General features: G+C 33.4%; 1 protein-coding gene and 1 long non-coding RNA gene across 21 annotated transcripts in view; both read right to left on the bottom strand.

Annotated features, from left to right (window-relative positions):
* LOC127706416 (sulfotransferase 1A1-like) overlaps positions 1-25,791 on the bottom strand; it is a 139,961-nt gene that overhangs the window by 12,426 nt on the left and 101,744 nt on the right. The window contains exon 1 of one of the 20 annotated variants that reach the window (XM_052211023.1): positions 2,021-2,129. The exons of the other annotated variants lie outside the window; for them this stretch is intronic. The gene's annotated coding sequence lies outside the window, so the exon portion shown is untranslated. Of the gene's footprint in view, positions 1-2,020; positions 2,130-25,791 lie in introns of those variants that run through there. 20 annotated transcript variants of the gene reach the window in all.
* On the bottom strand, positions 4,777-9,853 carry LOC127706419 (uncharacterized). The gene is made up of 3 exons (XR_007984454.1): positions 9,730-9,853; positions 5,698-5,740; positions 4,777-5,032 (listed from the first exon to the last, which is right to left on the bottom strand). It is a non-coding gene; the product is annotated as an uncharacterized LOC127706419 (long non-coding RNA).

Below are 25,791 nucleotides of genomic sequence, written 5' to 3'. Positions count from 1 at the left end.
ACAATTGGACAATTAACAGAGACCAATAGACGTAAATGTGACCGTTCTAGCACAAAAAAGACTACTAAACTCTGTTAATGAAATTGATAATGGAAACAGGGGATGTGTCAAAGAGACAACAACCCGACCAATGAGCAAAAACCGCCAAAAGCCATAAATGAGTCTTCAACACAGCGAGAAAATTCCGCACCAGGAGGAGGCGGGGTTCAGCTGGCCCATACACAAAAAATGTGTATTAGTTCATCGAAAATGGACGACTCACTAAACTCCGAAACATATAAATAAACAAGAATTTGAAAAGCATATACAACACTAAGGGAGCTACCATTTGAATTTTAGGGGGGAAAAGGGGGGGGGGGTGAAAAAAGGCACGACAGGATTTTGAGTAAAAAAAGGCAGGATGAGCAACTTAGCAAAAAAAAGGCAGGATGACAATTTATGTAAAACAAGTCAGTATAAAAAAATAAAAAAAAGGCACGACCGATAGATTACAACTAAAAATTAAATGTAGGACAAAATTTTTCATCCTAGCCCCCCCATGAAAATCAAATGGTAGCTCCCTAACAAAGGCCAGATTTCTTGTTAAAGTAGACAACTTTAACTTATTTTATCGTAAGAATGTCTGGATGGGGGAGGGCGTCCTTCATTTCTGTATTCTTTGATTTTTTAGGTCATAGTTAAGGACCCCCTTATTCATTTTGTCGTGTATAGCTATAGGAAGATGTGGTAAGAGTGCCAATGAGACAACTCTCCATCCAAGTAACAATTTATTAAAGTAAACCATTATAGGTCAAGATACGGCCTTCAACACGGAGCAATGTTTTAGACATGAAAACACAAAACAGTTATTTATCTGGTGCTAAGTGTTTATGTTACTTGTTTTTGTGCCTCGGAACAATCTATTGAGTCCTGTTTTTTGCAACAGTTGTTGTTGGTTTATGTCTGTCATATTTGTTTACCCTATTTTTCTCTTTCAATTTCTTTCTTTTCTTTTTTTGGCCATTTATTCAGCACATTTTACCCATTATTCTCTATTCTGTTAACCCCATCCAGACCCTCCTGTATAGTAATTAAAGATTAAAAGTATCAAACCGTATTACAGGCAGATACAATGTAATAGTGTTCCCGATTGCTATTTTAAAAAAAATGGAATATTGTGTCCATGGGACACTGATACCCCCGCTTGAAAATATACAGCAAATTCTGCAATTTTTCAATTAACAAAGCGACATCACTACAGAACAGTGAATGCAACGCCACCAAAATTCTAACTTGATCTGTGTTTGATGGTAATAAGCATTTAATTAAAAGTGTATTCACATTTGGTTGAGGCAAACTAAAGTTAGAGTGCGGAAACGACAAATTATGCTATTTTTCCATGTATAAAGGGACATAACTCGAGAACGATGAAAGTGACGCCTCCCAAATTCAAATAGATCTGTGTTTAGTGGTAATAAGCATTGTGTATAAGCTTTATAACATGTGGTTGAGGGAAACTAAATTCAAAGAAAGGAAACTAATTGTTTGACATACGGACGATGGACAAGCGGACTAGGGTAAAACTGCATGCCCCCTTCACCACGGCGGGGGCATACAAATTCTATTATGTACATCAGATGTGTCTGCGTTTTCGATTACTATTGCAAAACAATGGATTTTGCAATTGTGTACAGCAGTTAACTTTTTGAACTTGGTTACCTATCGCATATGCCGTACCGGTAGCTGGTAAAACCCTATCTAAAATTAAAAATAAATATTTTATCTAAAAATAAAACATTTGTTGTACGTGTCTTTTATAGTTAAGTGAGTGACCTATCCGTCATTAACTAGGATCAATACGACAAGCCGACAATTTACATTCATTCCTACAGTTGTGTATTTTTACCTGGATTTATTGTGTTTTAACTGACATATTTGGATGAAATACTGATGTGATTTTCTAAAATATAATTCCGCCGTCTTGTTCATTCTGTCAGAAACGACGAATAATACTTAAAGCGTTAATAGTGTACAGACTTACCAAAAACGTCTTTCAAAACTCGAAATCATGTGATTGTGATAATAATATAGAGTTTTCCCCCTTACATATTTATATCACTAAGTTGTTTTCCACTTACGTAGATTATAAAAAACTTGTGTGAAATTCAATACACGGTATTCTTGATATTGATAAATAAAACACATTTTTTGGTTGAAGCTACATAGTGTGACCTTTCGTGGTGAAGTATCACGCGATAGATCGTTTTAAGCTAGTTGTACTGTCTAGTTATCTATTTCATATTTATCATACATCTAATAATTGTACATATTAAGTTGTAATGCCTTGAATATGGTTCAACATGCTTTAACATGTTTAAATCATGGTATAATTGCCAATTAGAGAAAAATCTATACTCGAGAATCTATCATAGTCGAAATGACATGGACAATGGATGATGTAATCAACTATAAGTCATCTTTCGGTACGGCCTTCAACCATGAGAAAAAGCAATATCGCATACCGACATTAAAAATGTGAAACAATTCAAACGAGAAAACCAACGGCTTGATTTGATTTGTGACGAATACAATAAACTAAAAACAGACATGACAGACAGCAACTATCAACATTGTTGTTTGCTTAACGTCCAGTGTCAAATATTTCACTAATAATTGCAATAGGGAGGCTCTACAAATAGGGTATTAATAGATCGAGTGATATTTTTACTGCCATTTGAAAATGAGGACAGGGTGGATAAGGTCAGACTTTCAAATGGTCAACTATTGACCACTCAAAGATTTGTTAAAAGTATAATGTAACGTGCACATAGGGCTTTACTCTATGCTTGTGATCCAATTCCGACAAGAATAAATTGCAGTGGAGTAAAACCTCTCATGCGAAGAAATTTGGATTTCTATACCCCTAGGTTGGATTTTTAGAGGGGGACCTCAAACATATTCCCGCAGGTACATCGGGATATAGAATTTTGTTCCAGATTCAGGGGCGGATCCAGCCATTTTTAAAAGGGGGTTCTTACTCAGGATAGAAAGGGGGTTCCAACCATATGTCCCAATTTTAAAGCATTGATCGTCAAAAAAAGGGGGGATTCCAAACCTCGGAACCCCCTCCGCCTGGATCCGCCACTATGTTTTCATGTCTGAGAGGTACAAAATACTCCCAAATGGCTTTCGTTTTGCTGTACTTGATTTAAATAACTATAAAATGATATATAATAACGTATTCACGTCACATCAGTCTGCATGGAAAACAGCAATTCATTCGTCTTCGGATTAATTAACTAGCCATAAATTTGCTTAGCACATGTATATAATAAGGTCTAATATTGTACTATCTACTTTTATAAGAAGACAACTGTTGTTTCTATTTTAACCCCCTGCCCCCTTTTTTTCCAAAAATAAATGTAATCATACTTTAGAAATAAGGATAATGTGAAATCCAATTAATTTATTATTAGATGTTAACTCTTCATCTATTAATATACAACAAAAGGTGAAAAGAAAACCATGTATGGGTCAACCAAAAGCTAGAAATCGAAGAAAGGCAACAAGAACCATGGCTTGAAGAAACAAGACTAATACCGGGTCTGGAACCGCGTCGCTTCGTGCGATTGAAATAGACATGTTTTCTAAAGCATGTCTGATGAAATATCAAATATAAATCATTCCCTTTCATTGAAGCCAAGAAAACTTTGTCAAACATTTTTCTTGAACAATTAGTATTTTTTCCAACTATTGGCAAACAGGAAGTGGCAATTGCTCACACGCAACAAATTAACATTATAAAGCTTCATGCCAAATATCAAATTACTCTCTTCCATAGACACACCAATTCAAGCCATGAAAATATTAACAAAAATTTTCCGTGTACAATGGGTGTTGTAAAATTTTAAACTATCAGCAAACAGGAAGTGGCAGCACGGAAGATCTTAGAATTGCTTATATATATATATATATACATTACAATTAAACATTATCAATCTACAGATCGACCAAGAATAAATCTATACTTTTTCACAGAAGCCAAGAAAATTTTGACGAATTGTAAAGTTTTCTTTCCAAGGTCTTTTTGGACGGACGGACGGAGTCGATCGGTTAAGACTAGACCTGCTTTCGCCGTTGGCGACTCGGTAAAAAATAGACAAACAGACAAAGAACAGATCACAATCAATGTACAGGAATAATGAATACAGTTGGTAGGTCCTGGGATTACTGTCGGGAAAATTCGATGAACGTATCTACAATAAATACAGTTGGTAGGTCCTGGGATTACTGTCGGGAAAATTCGATGAACGTATCTACAATAAATACAGTTGGTAGGTCCTGGGATTACTGTCGGGAAAATTCGAAAAACGTATCTACAATAAATACAGTTGGTAGGTCCTGGGATTACTGTCGGGAAAATTCGAACTGCCACTAGAAAATGAGGCTATATGGGATCGGGACAGACGTTTTGTCTTGCAACAGGCCATCTACGATCCCTCAAAGGCAAGGGCCACACTCTCTCTTCACGATGCGTCGGATTTAACGTCCATATACTGACCGGATGTGGTTGCGTACTTATACACCTCGCTCAGCCAAACGGACGCCCCGCTTTGGCAAATAATTTACTGCCGGAGGGTAGAAGACATAGCAGACCATATTTCTATTCCCTAGTCACCCATGGGGACCTCAAAGGTCAGCAGTTAGCAACCGTCGTGTAAAATAAGTGAGTTTATAATTCAAAAATATTTGTAGCAGACGTATAACAATATAGCTTTTAAATTAATTTGAATAACAAACGGTTGAAATTTTTAATATATAATCAAAGAGTTATGCAAGACATGTTCGTGAAACAACGGATCCACCAGACTTGAAATTATGGCGAGGTTCTATTTGTAGGGAACACGAACAAGCCATGCCCTGCCTCTACAAAATGTCCAAATTTCTGGTCTTACATCGTCCTCCGCTACAATATTGTCTATAATTACAACAGTTTCTGGTAGTAACACATCTTTTATTACGTCTACATCTAGGTCTCGCTCTTTTGTCACGACTGAAAATATACAAGTTGTACGAGTACTGAATGCTGGATTAAAATAGTGTTTTTTTTTCTGTGCTCGTTTTTTTATTTTGTCATGTTTGTGTATTTGTTTGCGTGTGTGTTTGTTTGTTTTTTTTTATGTCTTTATTCGTATGCCTTCAGTTATCAACAACAAAATTACAGATTTAAATCTAATTATGTAACGTTTGAAGTACAACTTATCACTCACAAGTCAACAAATATAAGTTAAAACTGCAATGAACACACTTACATTGTGTAAATAAAAAATAATAAAATATATAAATTGTAGTTATTTTACAGTTTTCCTCACATCATCACAATCTATTATATTTTAAGGGTTCGCCCCTTCCATCCCCCTCTCCCATCACCTGTCTGAACCGCTCCTGAACTCAAGCTTATTGATTCTGTTCAAATTGAGACATAACTAATTCATTTTTCGAGCTAAAGAAACCTTCAATAGAGGCCAGATTCAGTTTTATAGCATCTCCCAGTACTTAATAAAATTATATAATATTATTTTATGTTATACATGTTTCTAGTACAAAACAATTGACAATAAATCAATTATATATACATGTGTATACATGTAAATGGTTAAGTGTTAATTATATTATTTCTGTCAGCTTTATAATTGATGAAAAAAAAGTGAAACATACCTCAAAATTTCGTCGCTTCTTATATCTGCATTGTCAGTCATGGCTACAAATAAAGAATATATTACATCACTCATTAAATTGACGCTCGATTTTCGGGTAGGGGAGGGGGATTTGGGCGAAATGTTAATTGCTAGGTCGGATAATCTTTTTTTTTTAATTTGGTACACAATTCTTTACTGCATTTCGTTTGACAGAAATATCATTTTCGTCCAGTTGGACAAGATCATTATTTGAGTACTTCTAATGCAAGGGTATTCCTTTCCATATTCACCCCCAATAGACGTTAAGACAGCAATAATTGATAAATCAATAAGAAGGGTAAATAGAAGACAATTATAGATAAGGCTTTTTTACTGCCAAATTATTTAGATAAGACAGTGATCGTGTCATTTTCTCGAGGTTTGTTATACCTGATATTACATGACATTATACCTGATATTACATGACATTATACCTGATATTACATGACATTATACCTGACATTACATGACATTATACCTGATATCACATGACATTATACCTGATATTACATGACATTTTACCTGATATTACATGACATTATACCTGACATTACATGACATTATACCTGATAATACATGACATTATACCTGATAAACATGGTATTATACTTGATATTACAAGACATTATACATGATATTACATGACATTATACCTGATAATACATGACATTATATCTGATATTACATGACATTATACTTGATATTACATGTTATCATATGACTATAAATTATCTGTTTTCTCATTGGCTAAAATATTTCAGTTTATGAAAATTAGCAACTACAAGGAGCAGTTTTAAAAGTATCTTGATCAAATACTAGAAAATTGGAAAATGATAAAAGTCATATAATACAACATTTGTTGACTTTTGATTTAAGTTGATACAATGATTTATCAACCCCAGAGATATGACATTCACCCTCGGCCTTTGGCCTCGGTGAATATCATATCTCTGGGTTGATAAATCATTGTTGGCTGAGGGTGAATGTCATATCTCTGGGGTTGATAAATCATTGTATCAACCTCATCAAAAGTCAATAATTGTATAACATTATACCTGATATTACATGACATTATATCTAATATTACATGACATTATATCTGATTATACATGACATTATGTAGGAGATAAATTTGTCCTGGTAAAATATGTCTGGGCGGACACATATTGCTAGTATAAAAAGTCCATGGTTACAGAATTTACTAGTATTTTTAGTCCGATGTTAGTAATTTTCCTAGGAATTCAAGTCCATGTCATTAATATTCCTAGGTAAAAACGTCCATGTCCTTTTTTTTTATAGGAAAAATATTTTAATGAATCAAATCATTTACATTTAAACAATAGAAATTTAAATTTTATGTTTTAATATTATTTAAGAGTTGTGTATTTATATTTTTTAATAAAATGTATGTCCCAGACTAATTTTCCTAAGAATCATGTTCATTAATATTCCTAGGTAAACGCATTCATGCCCTTTATTTTAAAAGGTAGATATACAAATGTAGATGTTATGTTTTAATATTGTTTAAAAGATGTGTATCAATTTTTTTAATAAAACTTATGTCCCCCGACTAATTTTCCTAGGAAATCATGTCCATGTCATTAAAATTCCTAGGTAAAAACGTCCATGTCCTTTATTTTAAAAGGAAAAAAAAAATTGAAACTTTCCAATCTTAACTAAGAAAATATGTTTTTTTTTTTATATTAAATAATTTTTATAATATAATAAAATTTACTAGAAAAACAAGTCTTAGGACATTTTTTCCTAGGAAAATAAGTGCCAGACATATTTTACTAGCTATGGACTTATTTTCCTTGGAAAATTTGTCCTGGGACTTACATTCCTAGTAAAATAATGGTCATGGACTTGATTAACTAGGAAAAAAAGTCTGGCGGACACATTTTACTACCGGACCAAATTTACTGTTACAATTATACCTGATATTACATGACATTATGCCTGATATTACATGACATTATGCCTGATATTACAAGACATTATGCCTGATATTACATGACATTATGCCTGATATTACATGACATTATGCCTGATATTACAAGACATTATGCCAGATATTACATGACATTATACCATCTCATAGATGGTTTATGTTTACATAAGGGCTCTAGGTCCTTTTTGTTTGATCAGCTTTTCAACGTTTGTATTATGTTTGGGATTTTCAAATATTTTGTCCTCGAACATTACTGAAGAGACTTTAATAGTCAAATGCGCATCTGGTGCAGTAAAACTAGTACCGTGTACAAACTTATGCTTAAAAATTTCATGACGTTAAAAAGAAATTTAAAAAATCTATAATTACTGAAAAATTTAAAAACAGGTTGCTTTCTTTAAATAAAGAAAAGCAATACGTGAACCCAAGATCGCTGGTCACCAAAAGATTGTTGCTGATTTTTTGTTTGCTTTTGAAATGAAATAATTGACTGTGAATATAAGAAGATAATGGTGATGCTAAACTACCTTTATTTAACCTATGTAGTTGTGTGTACATTCTTGCGCACGTCAGTTGAAAGCAATGCTCGATAGTTGAGAATAAACAAGTGTATATTTACAGCTATTATTTGAATAAAAATTTTAAAGCTCGGCTATTCCATTTATTACCTGGGAATATCCATAATTTTTTCATAACCCTTTTGCATATGGTCCGAGTACACAGTTATTTCGTAGTGCATTTATTTTAGACAATAAATGAAAATAAAAAAAATCCCACCTGCGCTTTCTCAATAATATGTTTACAGTGTACTACTTTTGGGACAAATTATATCAAATTATGGAAAACTTCATCGGCTCTAACTAAAAAAATGTACCATAGTACACATATTTATATGCTATTAGGTTGAACCATTAAAACAAACAAACAAACAAAAAGAATTGAAATTGTATAATAAACATACATTCCTGCAGGTGAGCTTTTTCCAAAAAATTAGAATATAATATCAATAAACACAAATGTCGAGTATTTAGTGATGGACATTGTATTTATCAAATGAATCTCTTTTTAAATATAAAAAAGATGTGGTATGATTGCCAATGAGACAACTCTCCACAAGAGACCAAATAGACAGAATCTAACAACTATAAGTCACCGTAGGGCCTTCAACAAAAAGCAAAGCCCATACCGCATAGTCAGCTATAAAAGGCCCCGAAATGACAAATACTGCTATACAAAATATAAGCAAAGAGTTAAAAATACACTCAAACAGTATAAAACAATTAACATTATGATAGTTATTAATTTTGTTATAATTATTGTAAAATAATAATTACGTTTTTTGTGAGATGCAAGAATTTAAAATGCATGTGATTTGAAACGTATTTTTTATTCACGACCGTTTAAATAAGAATATTTAGCTATCTTTGGGTACGCATCCCTGTTCATTGGTGCTCATACATTACAAATAATTTTCATAAATGTAATATGACTGTTCAAATCTGTGAGACATGATAATGCACGAATAATAAATTACAATTTTAATTATGTTCTATTAAGAATAAATTCAGTCTCAGTCTAAACACAACACTTAACATTCTCTTAGTCAGGTAGTATCTATTAATGAAATTAGATTTTTGTTTACAGAAAAATCTTTTTGTTTAATTATCTTTCTGCTTTCCGACCACATTGTTTCCGACCTAAGATAAATATTTTAACCAGATACTCGAAGGCCGCAACATGTTAGCTGCTCGATAGTCAAAAAAGGGCGTTCGTACGATGTCATGGTGGTCATGCGCCCGCCCCCTTATACTTCGGAAGCACGAGTTTCAACAGTATAAAAAAGAAAATAATGCAAACAACAAATAAATCCTGAAATGTCAGAAGCCAAAGCACTTAATTCAATAAAGTATTACTAGTATATAATATAACAAATATATCATTAGACAATTCTTGCTGTCATCTTTAGAAGTTCAATATAATTAAAAGCTTATTGTTATAACGAATGAATTACCTTGACAGATCGTAACAAGACAGAAACATATGCTATAACGAATGACTTACCATGACAGATCGTAGCAAGACAGAAACAGACAAGGCAGAATAGCATTAGTTTGTGCATGGTTATCTATCAACACTCAGTATGCTGTGCTCTCAAAATCAATGTTCTTTTATATGTACATGTAAAGATTTATATTTAGTTATCGCTGCACAAAAATAATTTAAAAATATAAAAAAAATCATTTAAGAAAGTACATGAATTCAGCCAGGCATATAATAAACCCATTATGTCCGGATTGACAACAATCAATCCATGTAAACGACAAGACAAATGTATTGATTTTCAAAAGCTTGGGATAGACAAAACTGTAGGGGGTAAAAGTCTTCTGTTATTGAGATAAACATAACAAAAGTATAGTAAAATAAAATTACCATTTAATTGATTAAACGTTCAATACGTTTTGGATACGTGTTTATCGTTGGATACACTAAAGAATTATATCTTAAACGAACATTTAAAAAAACAACTACCTGATGAATGCTCAAAACAATATAAAAAATGCAAATAAGATAGACTAATTGATTGATTGGTGTTTAACGCCACTTTTAGCACAAATAAGAAATAAGATATGAGTAAAGCCTTTATATATGTTTATCGTTCCAAATTAATCTTTTATCCCCCTTATTTCATATTTAAGCATACATTCGAAGCAGTATTAACGATTTCAAATTTCGTGAATTCATTTATTATATACAACTCAAGAGTACAAACTGAAGAAAACACAAAAAAAAAAATGATTGAGACCGGGTACGTCGACAGGGTAAGTGTCTCTTGCTATGCATACATCATCAGCCTTGAGAACTACAAAATGATTGAGACCGGGTACGTCGACAGGGTAAGTGTCTCTTTCTATGCATACATCATCAGCCTTGAGAACTACAAAAGAAGTGAGACCGGGTACGTCAACAGGGTAGGTGTCTCTTGCTATGTATACATCATCAGCATTGAGAACTACAAAAGAAGTGAGACCGGGTACGTCAACAGGATAAGTGTCTCTTGCTATTTATACATCATCAGCCTTCAGAACTACAAAATGATTGAGACCGGGTACGTCAACAGGGTAAGTGTCTCTTACTATATATGCATCATCAGCCTTGAGAACTATTAAAGAAGTGAGACCGGGTACGTCAACAGGGTAAGTGTCTCTTGTTATGTATGCATCATTAGCCTTAAGACAGCTGCTCACGTCGACAGGGTTAGTGTCTCTTGCTTTACATTCATCAGCCTTGATAATCCACACTCAGTCAAAATGACAAAATAGGGTAAAGAACACAATCTGCAATTTACAGATCAGACGACTTCTTATTTTTGTATCGAAAGATCTAAGAATGAAATGTCGCTTGTTAGATGAGACGCAGATACGTCTTATCGTTTCAACAATTCATGATTGGGACCTAAAAAAAATTGACAACCATACATCTTTTTATTGTTGCTGTATGACACGAAAAAGTCTTTCACTGTATTCTTTCTTCTTTAACATGTAAAATTTGGATTAGTTATACGTGACTAGCAACTGGCAATGAATAGATATACGATCGAGACCAGGAAAACATGCAGTACAATGATTCTTGGTTTCACAATAAGATTATGGGTTTGCTAATACAATTCTGGATTTTACAATATATTCGTCAACAGATGGTGAAAACAAACAAAGTATAGACCAGGAAGATTTACAACAGTGTACTTCTATTAGCTGAAACTCATCAATAGATGTTAGAAAAAGAAGATATTTAAAACGAAAAACGAAGTCCAAAAATAAAATGTATTTTGTCAAGATTTATCGTCGTTTTAAAGTATAAGTGAACAGTTCTTCAAGATGAGTAAATTTCATTGTCGATAAAATATTTCAAAAAATTGTATGAAGTATTTTAGTGCAAAGTCAAAGCCACGGATCTAATGTGCATTTCACTACTTTGCAGAATATATTTTACCGGATTGATGTGACGGTAGAGTTAAATAAGATTGATTTAGTTAATTTATTAAATTATTTTGATTAATGTGTCGTTTCTTAATAACAAAAATAAAAAGCATCATCTGAAGTAAATCATTCAGTTAATAAAACAAATCTAGTCTTTCTTTAAAGACTTCTTGGATTATAGTCGTATTATCGTCAGTCGACAAGCAACATCAAGAGACATCTATAGGTTAGTTTGAAGTCGTCAGCCGACAAGCAACATATTAACACCAAGATACATCTACAGGTTAGTGTACGGACAAACAACATCAAGATACATCAACAGGTAAGCATAAGAACAAGCAACATCAAGAGACATCTACAGGTTAGTTTGGAGTCGTCAGCCGAAAAGCAACCTATTAACACCAAGATACATGTACAGGTTAGTATACGGACAAACAACATCAAGAAACATCAACAGGTAAGCATAAGAATAAGCAACATCAAGAGACATCTACAGGTTAGTTTGGAGTCGTCAGCCGACAAGCAACCTATTAACACCAATATACATGTACAGGTTAGTATACGGACAAACAACATCAAGATACATCAACAGGTAAGCATAAGAACAAGCAACATCAAGAGACATCTACAGGTTAGTATGAGGTCGTCGGTCAACAAGCAACATCAATACACGTCTACAGGTTAGTATGTAAGGACTAGCAACATCAGGAGGCATCTACAGGTTAGTTTGAGGTCGTCAGTCGACAAGCAACACCAAGAGACATCTACACGTTATACTAAGACAAGCAACATCAAGAGACATCTACAGGTTAATTTGAGGTCGTCAGTCAACAATCAACACCATGAGACATCTTCAGGTTAGTATGATGTCGTCAGTGGACAAGCAACACCTAGAGACATATACAGGTTGAAAAAAGACCAGCAACACCAAAAGACATCTACAGGTTGAATAAAGACCAGCAACATCTAGAGACACCTTCAGGTCATTACAAGGACAAGCAACATCAAGAGACACCTACAGGTTAGTATGATGTCGTCAGTGGACCAGCAACACCAAGAGACACCTTCAGGTCAGTATAAGGACAAGCAACATCAAGAGACATCTACAGGTTAGTTTGAGGTCGTCAGTCGACAAGCAGCACCAAGATTCATCTACAGGTTAGTTCATAAGGACAAGTATTTTGAAATTTGGTTGTACCAGTATGAAAACTTATTTCAAACGGGATAGCACATTCTAATTTTTACGGATATGGTGTTTACCGAGCCCGGAAATTTAGAAACGTTCCGGGTAAACTTATCAATCCTTTAAATAAACTTTATCTAAAAGGTTACCAATTCAACACTGTTATTAGATCTTTGAATATTGTTTTTTATTGGTATTAATATTGACTTTGTTATCAGTAAATTAAAATCAAACTAAATATTATTTTTATAGACATATGGATATTCATGGCTCTACAATCTGTCGATACCTGTATCTTGGCATTGCACAAGGTCATGTTTTTCTCTGACTGTTTATGACGTCTTTACAAAAATCCATTGGATGTTGGATGTGTACTGCTTGATATTTTAGTCTTAGATGCATGATTTTTAACTGGATTTCCAAAGGAAAAATCGGTCATTGATTTGGGGATGTACGGCGGGCGGGCGGGCGGGCGGGCGGGCGGGCGGCTGCCAAACAGTGTCCGTGCATTAACTCATGAACCGTTCAACCAAAGCTTTTCAAATTTTAATATGTTGTTACTGATGACAAATGGAGGTCAAGTACAGTTCTAACGATTTCAAATTCACCGTTCAGGAGTTATGGTTCTTGAAAGATTGAAAAATGGTGTTTCCAGTCGTGTCCGTGCTTTAACTCATGAACCGTTCAACCAAAGCTTTTCAAATTTTAATATGTTGTAGCAGATGACAAAATGGAGGTCAAGCTCAATATTGATGATTGTCACTTTTACCGTTCAGCAGTTATGGTTCTTGTGCTATTGAAAAATGCCAGGACACAAATAAATGTTAAAAAATCCAGTTTGCTGTCACTCTGACAGCCTCTTGTTTTGTATTAGTTGTTTTTATCTTTGAACTAGCTGTCAGTAACTGCTAGTACTCTCAGATCTGTACTTATTGTCTTTTTGTTTTGGGGGTGTATGAGTACTCTGCCACGTCCACTCTGTGTGTTTGTTACTTGTTTTTGTGCTTTGTATCTATTTGATGAGTTCAGCCCTTTTCAACTGATTTTTATAGTTTGTTCATATGTTTTACTGTTACACCACTGTCACAGGTTAGGGGAGGGTTGGGCGCCCGCTAACATGTTTACCCCGCCACATTCTGTTTGTATGTGCCTGTCTCAAGTCAGGAGCCTGTAATACAGTGGTTGTAGTGTGTTGCTGTATATCATATTTGTTTTCGTTCATTATTTTGTACATGAATTAGGCTGTTAGTTTCCTTGTTTGAATTGTTATACATTTGTCATTTTGGGGCCTTTTATAGCTGACTATGTGGTATGGGCTTCGCTGATTATTGAAGGCCGTACGGTGACCTATAGTTGTTAATGTCTGTGTCATTTGATCTCTCTACAGGTTAGTCTAATTCGCCAGCCGACAAGCAACACCAGGATTCATCTACAGGTTAGTATAAGGACAAGTAACACCAAGAGACATCTACAGGTTAGTTTGCGGTCGTCAGTCGACAAGCAACACCAAGAGACATCTACAGGTAATTTGATGTCGTCAGTCGACAAGCAACACCAAGAGACATCTACAGGTTAGTTTGAGGTCGTCAGTCGACAAGCAACACCAAGAGACATCTACAGGTTAGTTTGAGGTCGTCAGTCAACAAGCAACACCAAGAGACATCTACAGTTTAGTTTGAGGTCGTCAGTCGACAAGCAACATCAAGAGACATCTACAGGTAATTTGATGTCGTCAGTCGACAAGCAACACCAAGAGACATCTACAGGTTAGTTTGAGGTCGTCAGTCGAAAAGCAACACGAAGAGACATCTAAAGGTTAGTGTGAGGTCATCAGCATCCTACAATCGTTGGTTTCAATGTCCCTGCTTGGGACAGACTAATAAATAATGTGGCAGGGTTAAACACCAAGAGACATCTTCAGGTTAATTTGATGTCGTCAGTCGACAATCAATACCAAGAGACATCCACAGCTTAGTATAAGGTCTTCAGCAGCACCCGACTAACGTTGGTGTCAAGGTCCTGGCTTGGTACAGACTTATAAATAATGTGGCGGGGTTAAACACCAAGAGACATCTACAGTTTAGTATGAAGTTGTCAGCTTCCGACTATCGTTGATGTCAAGGTCCTACATGTAGCTTTTGACCGACTCATAAAAATGTGGCGGGTAAAACATGTGTGTAAGGCCTTAACTCTTAATCTCAGACTTATGTGTTACAACACAACATAACAACAAACTGCAAAAATCAGTTGGAAAGGGCTAACCATATCAGATCGGTACTAAACATAAGCACAAATAAAAAAAGAAACGACACAAAGTACCGATCTGAGAGTATTCATAATTACTAAGAACTTTTCAAAATTAGAGCAAAAATAAAAAAATTACAAATCATTTGTAAAGTGCTTGATTCATTAGACCGCCTGTCGAAGCTAAAAGCGAACTCTTAGAATAATTTAAACATAGGAAATGATGTCGTCACAGAAACTATAATATTGGTAGAGATTTTTTCAATGATAATAATAATAATAATAATAAATTCTTTATTTAACGAAGGAAACTCATTTAACATACAATTGTTAATCTCACACGAGGCCTTCACACATTAAAATGAACAATTAATACATATAACAATCAATGCATATAACACAATAATCAATAGAGATGTACACAATTACAAATTTATATACACAAGCATAAAAACAGACTGTAGAACTAGCATGTCAAGAATGTCCTAAGAAAAAAAAAAGTTTGTCTACTCATTTTGTTTTGTGAAAAAAAGATTAGCACATTTCACCTTAAAGCTTTCGATATGACTTGAATCCTTTATAACATTTGGCAAACTATTCCAAATAATTAGACCAGAATATTGAAAAGTCTTTTTGAAGTATTCAGACTTTGGCCTTGGTAAATGAAGATGTCCAGATGTTGTTGACCTTAGAGAATAACTATATAGATCACTGCACGCAGTAAATTTACTAGTAAGATAATCTGGCGCTAGTCCATTCATACATTTAAACATTAAAATGGCTTGAAAATATTTTATCCGTGTAAAAATGGTCATCCAATTGAGTTCTTTAAACATTGATATTGATGGATAATCAAAAGGTTTATTCAAAATTAATCTTGCTGTGCGCTTTTGCAGCTTATGAATCCGCTCAATGTTGCAGTTTGCGGTAAAACCCCATAAGGTGCAACAATAATCAATTATTGGTAATATGTAACTATTGTAAAAAAGGATAAGACCTTTGCGAGGCAAATATCATTTTAATCTATTTAGCAGGTATAATCTGCTTGAAAAAATCTCACATACTTTATCTATGTGAATTGACCATCACAGATTTTTATCTATATGGATACCAAGAAGTTTTTCTACTTCCACATTGTCAAATGAAGTCTGATTTTGCGATAATACACACAAGACATCATTACAATTCTCAAGTTTTCTCTCAGATCCCATAAGAATACATTTGGACTACTTGTTATTTATTATCATATTGTTTTCAGCACACCATTCAATTACGTTTTCAAAGTCTTTATTTAAACAAGAGTTTAAGTTTGAAATAGATTTAGACGATATATGCAAAGGTGTGTCATCAGCATATAGTTCAGACTCTGTGTGTTTTAATGTAAACGGGAGATCATTTATATAGATTAAGAATAATAAAGGTTCTAATATTGAACCTTGTGGGACCACGAATGTTACATTATTGTATCCTGATTCAGTTGTTCCAATTTTAACCTTTTGCAATCTATTTGAAAGGTAGGATGAAAACCACTTAACAGAGTGATCATCACATCTGTATAAATTAAGTTTCGATAATAAGATGTTATGGTTAACAGTATCAAATGCTTTTTTAAAATTTAGAAATAAAACAGCAGTGAAATTGCCTTAAAAGTTTGTCAAATTCTTCTAACCATTTGTCAATTATTTTGATAAGTGCTGTGTGGCATGAGTGTTTTTCTCTAAATCCAGATTGTTGTTGTACTAGTAGTTTGTATTTAGTTAAAAATGAATATAATTGTTTAAACACAGTCCTCTCAAAAATCTTGGACACTGTAGGTAAAATTGAGATAGGACGATAATTGTTAGGATCATCCTTATTACCGGCTTTGAAAATTGGAGTTAATTGTGCATACTTTGGAATATCAGGAAATATACATGTACATAAACTAAGGTTTATAATATGAGTAAGAGAATCTACAATTATTGATTTTGATACTTTTAATATTCTTGGGCCAACTCCATCGGTCCCGGTTGATTTATTAATATCTAGATTTGTGAGATATTTAAAGACATCACCATTTGAGACAGTATACAGTGAAAACAACGTGTTTTTATTAATTTTGGATTTCACATAACTGTTTATTTTCTCTGATTCAAAGTGAGAATGGGGATGTGGAATAAGTTTTTCTCCCACTGAACTAAAGTGATCATTTAAGCAGTTTACAATGTCAATTTTATCCGTAAGATTCTTATCTTCGTATGTTATCATATCAATATCATGATTCGTTGTAGAGTTAAGATCTTTTAAATGTCTCCATAGAGTTTTACAGTTTTTATCAGTATTGATGGCATCCATAAAATACTTAGATTTTGAAGAACGAATCAGTTTATTTGTTAGGTTCCGATATTTCTTATAATTATCCGTATCTTTCTTTTTATGATAATAATCTTTCTGGTAAGCTGATTTGCATATTTCATCTGTATACCACTCTGGTTGATATTTATTTTTTATCCGTTTGGTTACAACAGGAGCATGTTTATCTAAAACATTAACAATAAGATAATACCACATATCAATTGCTTCATTTGGGTCACTTATTTCATGTATAACATTAAATGGTTGTTTAGACAAATCATTTAAGAACAATTCTTCATTAAATGTTTTGAAGTTTCTGTATTGGATCTCTAAATGTGAACCAGATTTATCCTTGATAAGCTTAGTAAATCTGTTTACAGTGCAGCTAATGGGATAGTGATCACTTGGGGCATAAGATGGCACTGTGACATCGATAATATTTGTTGGATTAGTGCTGTAAATATGGTCAATTAATGTGACACTAGTTGAAGTAACTCGAGTAGGGTCAATAACCATTTGATGAAGACCATATGTTGAAATAAAATTTGACCATCTAATAGGAAGGGTCTTCATATAATCAATATTAAAATCACCCATCAATAAAATATTATCGTTAATAGAGAGGGCATTTATGAATTCTTTTTCGAAATTATCGTACCAGGAAGTTTGACTGTTTGGTGGTCAAAAATCAACACATTGTAAGAAACACGTTCAGAACTTGTGAAATTATCAGTGAAAATTTGTATAGAACTTCGATGCAGAAAAATATAGGATAGATTTAGATTTATTAAAAACTAAATTAGCAAACTGATGTTAACCCTCTGAAATACAACACGAAAAGATTGGCAATTTCCACTGAAACTACAATAATATGTATGAACTTTATTAATAATATAAAAATAGTGAGTTGTGGTATAAAACTATCCCGGTATTTCATGTATCTATAACACATGCACAATTTGAATAAAACATTATAACACTGAAGAAAAAATGAAAATAAAACTATCCAACACGGACCAAATCCAAAGGGCAGGACTGTAAAAAAAAACAACAGGTCAGCATATATCCGGCCTTAAACAATAATCTTAACCCATACCGTATAATATTTATAACCTTTGTCACTAGGTCTATTTAAAGAAAAAGAAAGATTTGTCGGACAATTCATAAACTGTTTGTATTTGTAAATGTTACTACGAGACTGTGAAAAGCTGATGTCGTTATATATATACAAGCTTGTCAAAACATTTACTAAATTTTATTATCGGTACAGAAGGGATATAGTTACGATACTGTTATATAAATATTGATCTATTCATAGGATCTTTGCATCGGAAATAAACACATTTATTCTAAAACCAGTTGTTGGTATGCTACGGGTTATGTTCTTCTCGTATATTTTATGATGCTATGGTACTAAACCCCTAACGTGAGATAGTGTGCTTGATTTTCATATGATGAAGACATATTGTAATCTTTCAATCAGTTTAATTGAGGTCTGGAGCTGGCATGTCATTAACTGCTTAGTTTCTTCTGTTACCTATTCTAACATCGGACTCGGATTTCTTTTGAACTGAATTTTACTGTGCGTATTGCTGTGTATTTGTTTATTCCACATTGGCTAGAGGTATAGGGGCAGGGTTGAGATTCGAAACGCATTCTGGTTTTGAATACCATTGAATGTTTGTATTCAATCCTATAATATGTGTTGATTGAGCAAACAGCATGTTATTTCTCCATTTCAGTTCTTCGGTGGGATAAATGTGTTCTGTATAAACAATATTCAAAACGTCCTTTGGAAATTTTTAAATAGACATCAAGCAAAGAGTTTTAAAGCAACACAGTTTTTTTTATTGATTTTGATCTTGTCATAAGGACTTCAGGTTGATTTATAAGGTTGAACATCAAGTCTGATAGTTTATATTTTGTCCACGAAACAGCAAACCTAATGTGTTGAGCCTTAAGGAAATCAGTTATTGATATCAAACAAACTTGAATTTCAACTCTGTAGAAATGTTTTCTTATTTCTTCAATACTTTTGAATTTATTTTTAAACTGTGACAAACTAATTGATTCCCATTTTTTTTTTCTTTTTTGACTTTGCTGTCAATTTGAAGCGCAGACAACATCTTGATAAATTGATCATCTTCAATTGTTCTTTTTTCTTGAATTTTATGAATTTCGATGCTATTCTCTACACTATCGTCATTTAGTGAGTTATTCTCTATATGTCTCTGTATCGTAAAAGCTTCATTTATCTGTAAATGCGAATCATCGTCTTGAAAAATAGTCCTTAATTCAGCAGAAATATCTGTATGAAACATGTTATCGACTTGCTGTGAAGAGATATCTAGTTCATTTGTTACCTTCTTAAGTATGTCATTTTCTATAAGGGGTGCAATATTTTCCAGAAGATTATCAAGGAACTCTGTTCTTGAGGTTACATGTTCCTCAGTTATTTCTTTATTTTCAACTGTCTTGTTAGTAAGCAATAATGCTGCAACAGTACTTGACGTTTGTAAAAGGTAAGGGGTTTCCTTTTTCGTCCATAATGTAGATGTTGTCTTCACTTCTTTGCCATTAACTATTGTAATTTTTACTTCCACTTGATTGTCTATCAATTCAAATACTTCTTCCCGGTTACTAAGCTTAGGTACTAAACTAATCTGTTTCATGTGTTTCAACATATCAGATTTCTTTATGCTCCGAGCGTTTTTATACACATCTTTCATCAGCTGAAGTATTGTAAGTGGTTCGTTGTTTGCTGAACGAATGGCAATTGTATACCATTGGCCATCAAAAGAAATGACAGGAACATACAATCCTCCGTGATAACATTTTTCCAGTATGTCATTTACCATGTTCCGCATTACATCTGTTGTCATACTGTACCCTTTCATAGCATACCCGATTGGGACAGAATGTTGCCTTTCTGGTATGTGTGATCGGTTGGGATCGGATATGAGATAAACTATCACTTCGGTTGCTATGTGCCGTGTTAACCCATATGCTTCTATGACAGTTTTAATAATTTCATAAATTGTCTTATTTAAATTTGAAACTGTACAACTTTCCGTAGATATTGGCTGTGATGTTTTGTGTTGATTATATTTTGCGTCATTTTTATCATGTGATACTTCATCATGACCACACGTTTTAGCAACTACTGAGGGTACTTCTGCAATTAATCGAACATTGTCTTAACAATACTGTTTCATTTTTCTTGAAATTCCTTTAAATCACTGGGAAGCTTCGTTGTACACTTACTGTCTGCTTTTCCATAACATTGAGTAATTCTTGACATTATCTGATCCGATAACATACTATCAAAGTCTGCCTCAAAAACTATTGTACTTTCCAAGCTATAGCAGAGAAAAATTATAGAGTTGGTCCCTAAAACTGACATCTCACTAAGAATCTGAGAAACATAGTAATGCGGCAATTCATAGTAAACTTTCGGTTTGTACACGTTACCAGGGTATGGACATTTTATCTCTACAGCAAAGCAAGGTTTGTTACCTCCAAAATTACACGATGATCTCAAACTACCATCGGGACTCACAAGGAGCATAAAAGTATTATCACGATAGTCTACTTTACATCCTTCTTCGAAATATGATTGTGTAGGATAAAAAACAGGAAGAACTTTAGACACAAGAGTCGCTACACAATTTATTTCATTAACAGTACCATGTTGCATGTATTTTTTAATCTCTGGACTAGGTTCTGTCTTTTCTTTTCCCGAAAATACATCATCAAAATGTTCTTTTTGTTTCTTGAGTCCACCTAAACCCAATGCATCAAAACATGTGCTCCCTGTTACTTTGGCAAATGAGCGTATAGTTTTCCATGCTTTAGATTTCTGTTTGATGAATGTTGTTTCTTATTTTGACACATCGTCTCTTTTGATTGTATCATTCTGAATTCCTGTCAGACATACATAGTTTTGTTGCTCGGACAAATAACATATTTTAACTCTACAGTATAAAAAAGACACCTCATTGATAACGGATAATGCATACCCTAACAATTAAGTTTAGTAGTCTATCAATGCATGCACCTATTCTGTAGATGAAAGTTCTGATAGCGCTAATGGCATATGACTATTTTGCATTCATTTCCGGAGTTGTGCATATTTTCTTAATCTTCTCAAGTGAGATTTCTTTTTTCTGTTTCACTTTACGCAAGGCAGACAATCGTTCACTTAAGCTTATGACTGTTAAAACATTTTTCCCTGTTTCAATAATACTATCTTTGCAAGATTCAGGCACATATGCCAAATTGGTTATGTGGCGAATATCAAGAGTAGAAATGACCCTTTCTAACAATCATATGCATCTTAAATCATTCTCGGACTTATTTTCAATATATTTTGAAGCGATGGAGGGCCTTCATATCCCCAAAGATTTATGTCTCCATTTTTTGTACCATCGACGCCGGCATTTAATTTCTTTCCATCAAAACAAATTTTGTATGTTTGAAGTTGGTCTTGGTCGTTCTCATGTAGCATATCAATCATTTCCTGAAAAATTATTGGTGTCAAGTTTTTAAGAGTTTCTGATATAGCTGATCCATCTAATGATTTACGATCTGGAACTACAAAGTTAATTGCCGATTCTTCAGGATTCAAATGTCTCTGAATATCTTGACCTTGATTGTTCATGCCACTCATAAATCTAAAAAACCTCCCCTTAAAGAGATTGAGGCCTACTCTCCAAAACTGTTTCACCTCCGGGGAATAACGCATTTTATGCGAGTCGTCCAACGAATACCACGAAACAACATCCTTAAATAACAGGAATGCAATATTTTTAAGAGGCAATTTATTCCCGGCTATAAGCCTATTGAACTGAACGTAAGAGTCCATTTCCTCTTCATTCTTAAGCGTTTGTATAACTGCCGGTAAAAGTTCATATAATTCCAGTGAGTTATCAGTATCTAAAAGCAGTTCTTCGTGAGTTTCTATAATGTTTTCTTCCTGTTCATCCTGCAAATCAGATTGTGTTATTGGTTAATCTTGTATTTGGTCGTGAATAAATTCACTTGCACTTTCAGAGAGTTCTCTCTCTAAAGGTGATTCCATTTTAGACCTTTTATTTTCTTGAAAGTGCAAAAATATATCATTATCCTCGGGAAGTCTCGAAATTTTCAATGTCATTGTCTCTTTATTTGGAATTATCATTTTTTCCATTTCTCAAAATTTCGTTTGAAATGATATTGTAATTTTTCGTTCTTTCCTGTGTGGCTGTTTGAAAAGTCTTTACGATTTTAATTTTTAACAAAACATCATCATGATTTATTATGTTATGGTCTATAATCTCTCCGAAATCCCGTGTCGTCAGTTGACAATATATACATTTGAAAATCTCGTTTCCGTCCATGATGTGTATCCTAGTAAAAGATTGAAACCTAAATTGTATTCCATGTAAAACATTATGAAATGTGTATGTAAATAAATATTATTTGATTGATTGGTGCTTGATTATCGTCCAGTGGCAATTAGTTCGTGCATATTCAGGACGTAATATTTATAAGTATAAAGAATTAGCTGTCACAGAAAACAGAGGGAATCTTCGCATTTTTTATATTGTGATCAAAGTTGAAATCAATTCAGAAAACTTAAAAGTCAATTTAAATTTTGATATCGAAAATAATGGAATATTTGAAATAAAGACTTTATTGACTGAATTTTGTGTGACGAGCTTTATTTTTTTAATCGAGATTTATTATCATGTGTGCTGTATGTTTTTGTCTTGTATACTGATTTTCGATGTCTCTGATATAGAAAAACTACGTGTGTGTTAAAATGGTGTACTTGATTGAAGATTAATTGGCAAACAATGACTAAATTTATGCTCACTCTTATTTATATATTTAATACATCAATATTGAGTGAAGAAGTAGAAAACAATGAAATAAATATGCAATCTATTTTATTATTTTGCCCAAGTGATTGTACAGAAAGGCTCCAAGTGATTGTACAGTAAGCGAGCAAGCGATTGAACAGTCAATAAAATTATCCAACATCAAGAAAATTGATTTACTATTATTCTACTGAGACGATCGTTATCAAACTTTCAGAATGGTTATACTTTATATCACCAGAGGATTAATTGTAAAAATTGTTGTAGTGACGATTATCATTTTGATTTTTTTTGAAATTGTATTCGCTGTTGATGGAGAAATTTGAGCGATTTACTCGGAACTCAACCATTTAAGGGAAAACGTCTGGCTGCATAAGTCGCTTACAATATTTGATTGGTCTATATATATAATTATGTAGAATGTTTTCGTTACCAAATCTTGAAGCAGAAACTTAATATTGAAACGTGTTGGTTAATCAAAACTTACATTCAGCAACTTGTTGTTTTGACAAATGTCGGAGCCCCGCTTGACAGTCTCCCGAATGACCAAAATATTAAAAAACCGTACAGTTCCGTTCCCACACTGTGAATTTGAAAACATTATTAACTTTCAAACATTCCAAAATACGTTTATCATAGTAATATATCAGAAACTGTTCCGGTCATTTTTATCATTTTTATGCCTGAAACAGATAATACCGACTTTCACCTTTGACATGTTTACGATAAGATTTGCATCCTAAGTAATGGGTGACTGTTTAAAAAACAGGAGAACGATTTTCAAGTTTTGTATGTTCAACATTACCTTTATATCTTATACATGTATATGTAAACGGTTGTAAATTAAATACTTATCAAGTGTTTTGAAACACACTTGGTTATTGTCATATAATGTATATGTGTATACATGTTTATTATAAATTTATTTTAATGTGTGGTAGCCCTTTTCTTCGCCCCTTGTGTGTTTGTTGACTGTATGTCGGTCATGCGAGTGTCCAGAAGGGAGAAATACAAACTTTATTATTGCTGCTTTTTGTGCATTTTTCTTATGTATCATATATTTATGATAACAATCTTAGTAGATCATATCGATGCACCTCACTTGCCTAATTATTTATCAGCTACTAATATGATCTAATATTCATTCTCAAATCAATCGAGGTCAACAACCGAGTGTCCTGGGTTGTCGAGTTCAACTGTAGAACGTGTCACTGATATTTACAGTACTAGTATTTATTGTTTGCATTTATTTTAGAAAACATTGTATTTGTGACCAGTTTTACGTAGATCATATCGATGCACCTCACTTGAAATTATTATATATGAATTGTGTGCTTTGTTTAATTGGACTTTTGTATAATATTCACCGATTCTGGGCAATCCCTAGACTTCATTCGATTTTATATAATTACATATTTATACATATGTTCAATACACTTATCTTTATGAATGTTTAAATTAAATACGTAATTTAATGAAAAAAGTGTCAACTTTTGTTCTATCACAGACCGTGACTCCTAAACAATAGAAACGAAAATCGTCAAAAACTTGACTCGTTTTTGATATAACAACACAAAATTACCAAAATTTGATAAAGGATACACAAAATATGTCTGTTGTTTATACAAACTCATATTATGAAGAGAGATTGGTTGTCGTTTGCTTAACCTCCAGTGGCAAATATTGCATGAATATTCATGACGAGAGAAAAATAACAATTTATACAAAAGATGTGTCCCTTAAATCAAAGAACCTGATATAACGATACCACAGGTACAGTAAAGTCTGTATATTATTCAGAAATTGACAACAGTGTTGGTTGATATCTAAAACTTTACGAAAAAGCGATGATTTCAATTTTTCCATTGTGAACGTTCCATTTCAGTGAAGCGACATTCCAGCTGTGCCTGCACACTGAATATATATACGATACGATACGATACGATAGTATAGGGATTGCGTTTCCTTTCTTATTTTTCTTGATAGAGGGTATACCTGCATGCTTGCAAGGACGCTGTTTTACCAAGAGTTGTGAATAAAATTAGATGCATCCCTATGAAAGTTTTACGGACCATTTGCCTTGTTTTAATGGGTTCGTGTTCTTACAAACTTTATAAAACAGCTTTCAGTAGTATATTAAAGTGATATCTTTGTTGGCTTTCGTAAGCGTGGGGAAACATGATCGATTGATGTAGGATTTTTGAGTATTGAATTTTGAATTTTTGAATTTTGAATGATCCTTCTCGGCTTTCGTATGAAATGAAGGCAATTCAGGAACCTCGTCAGTGGTTGCGTTATGTTATATCTAAATAGCTCATTTAGATCTTGAATAATTATTTCTGTTTGAATTATTCAAACTTTTTATAGACACGCCAATTTAGAGCTTTACAGATTGTATAGTCAACCGCGATGGTCACGCTAAAGCACGATGGCCCACGCTAAAGTGCGATGGGTTGATACGCTAAAGTGCGATGGTATGTGCAATTCATTTGAACACGCTTAAGTGCGTTTTTCTGCAAAAGTA

This window comes from Mytilus californianus, unplaced genomic scaffold, assembly GCF_021869535.1.
Source record: "Mytilus californianus isolate M0D057914Y unplaced genomic scaffold, xbMytCali1.0.p SCAF_6, whole genome shotgun sequence".
Classification (NCBI taxonomy): Eukaryota; Metazoa; Mollusca; class Bivalvia; order Mytilida; family Mytilidae; genus Mytilus; species Mytilus californianus.
Note: the sequence above shows the minus strand (reverse complement) of the source record. Positions and strands in the feature narration are given on the sequence as shown.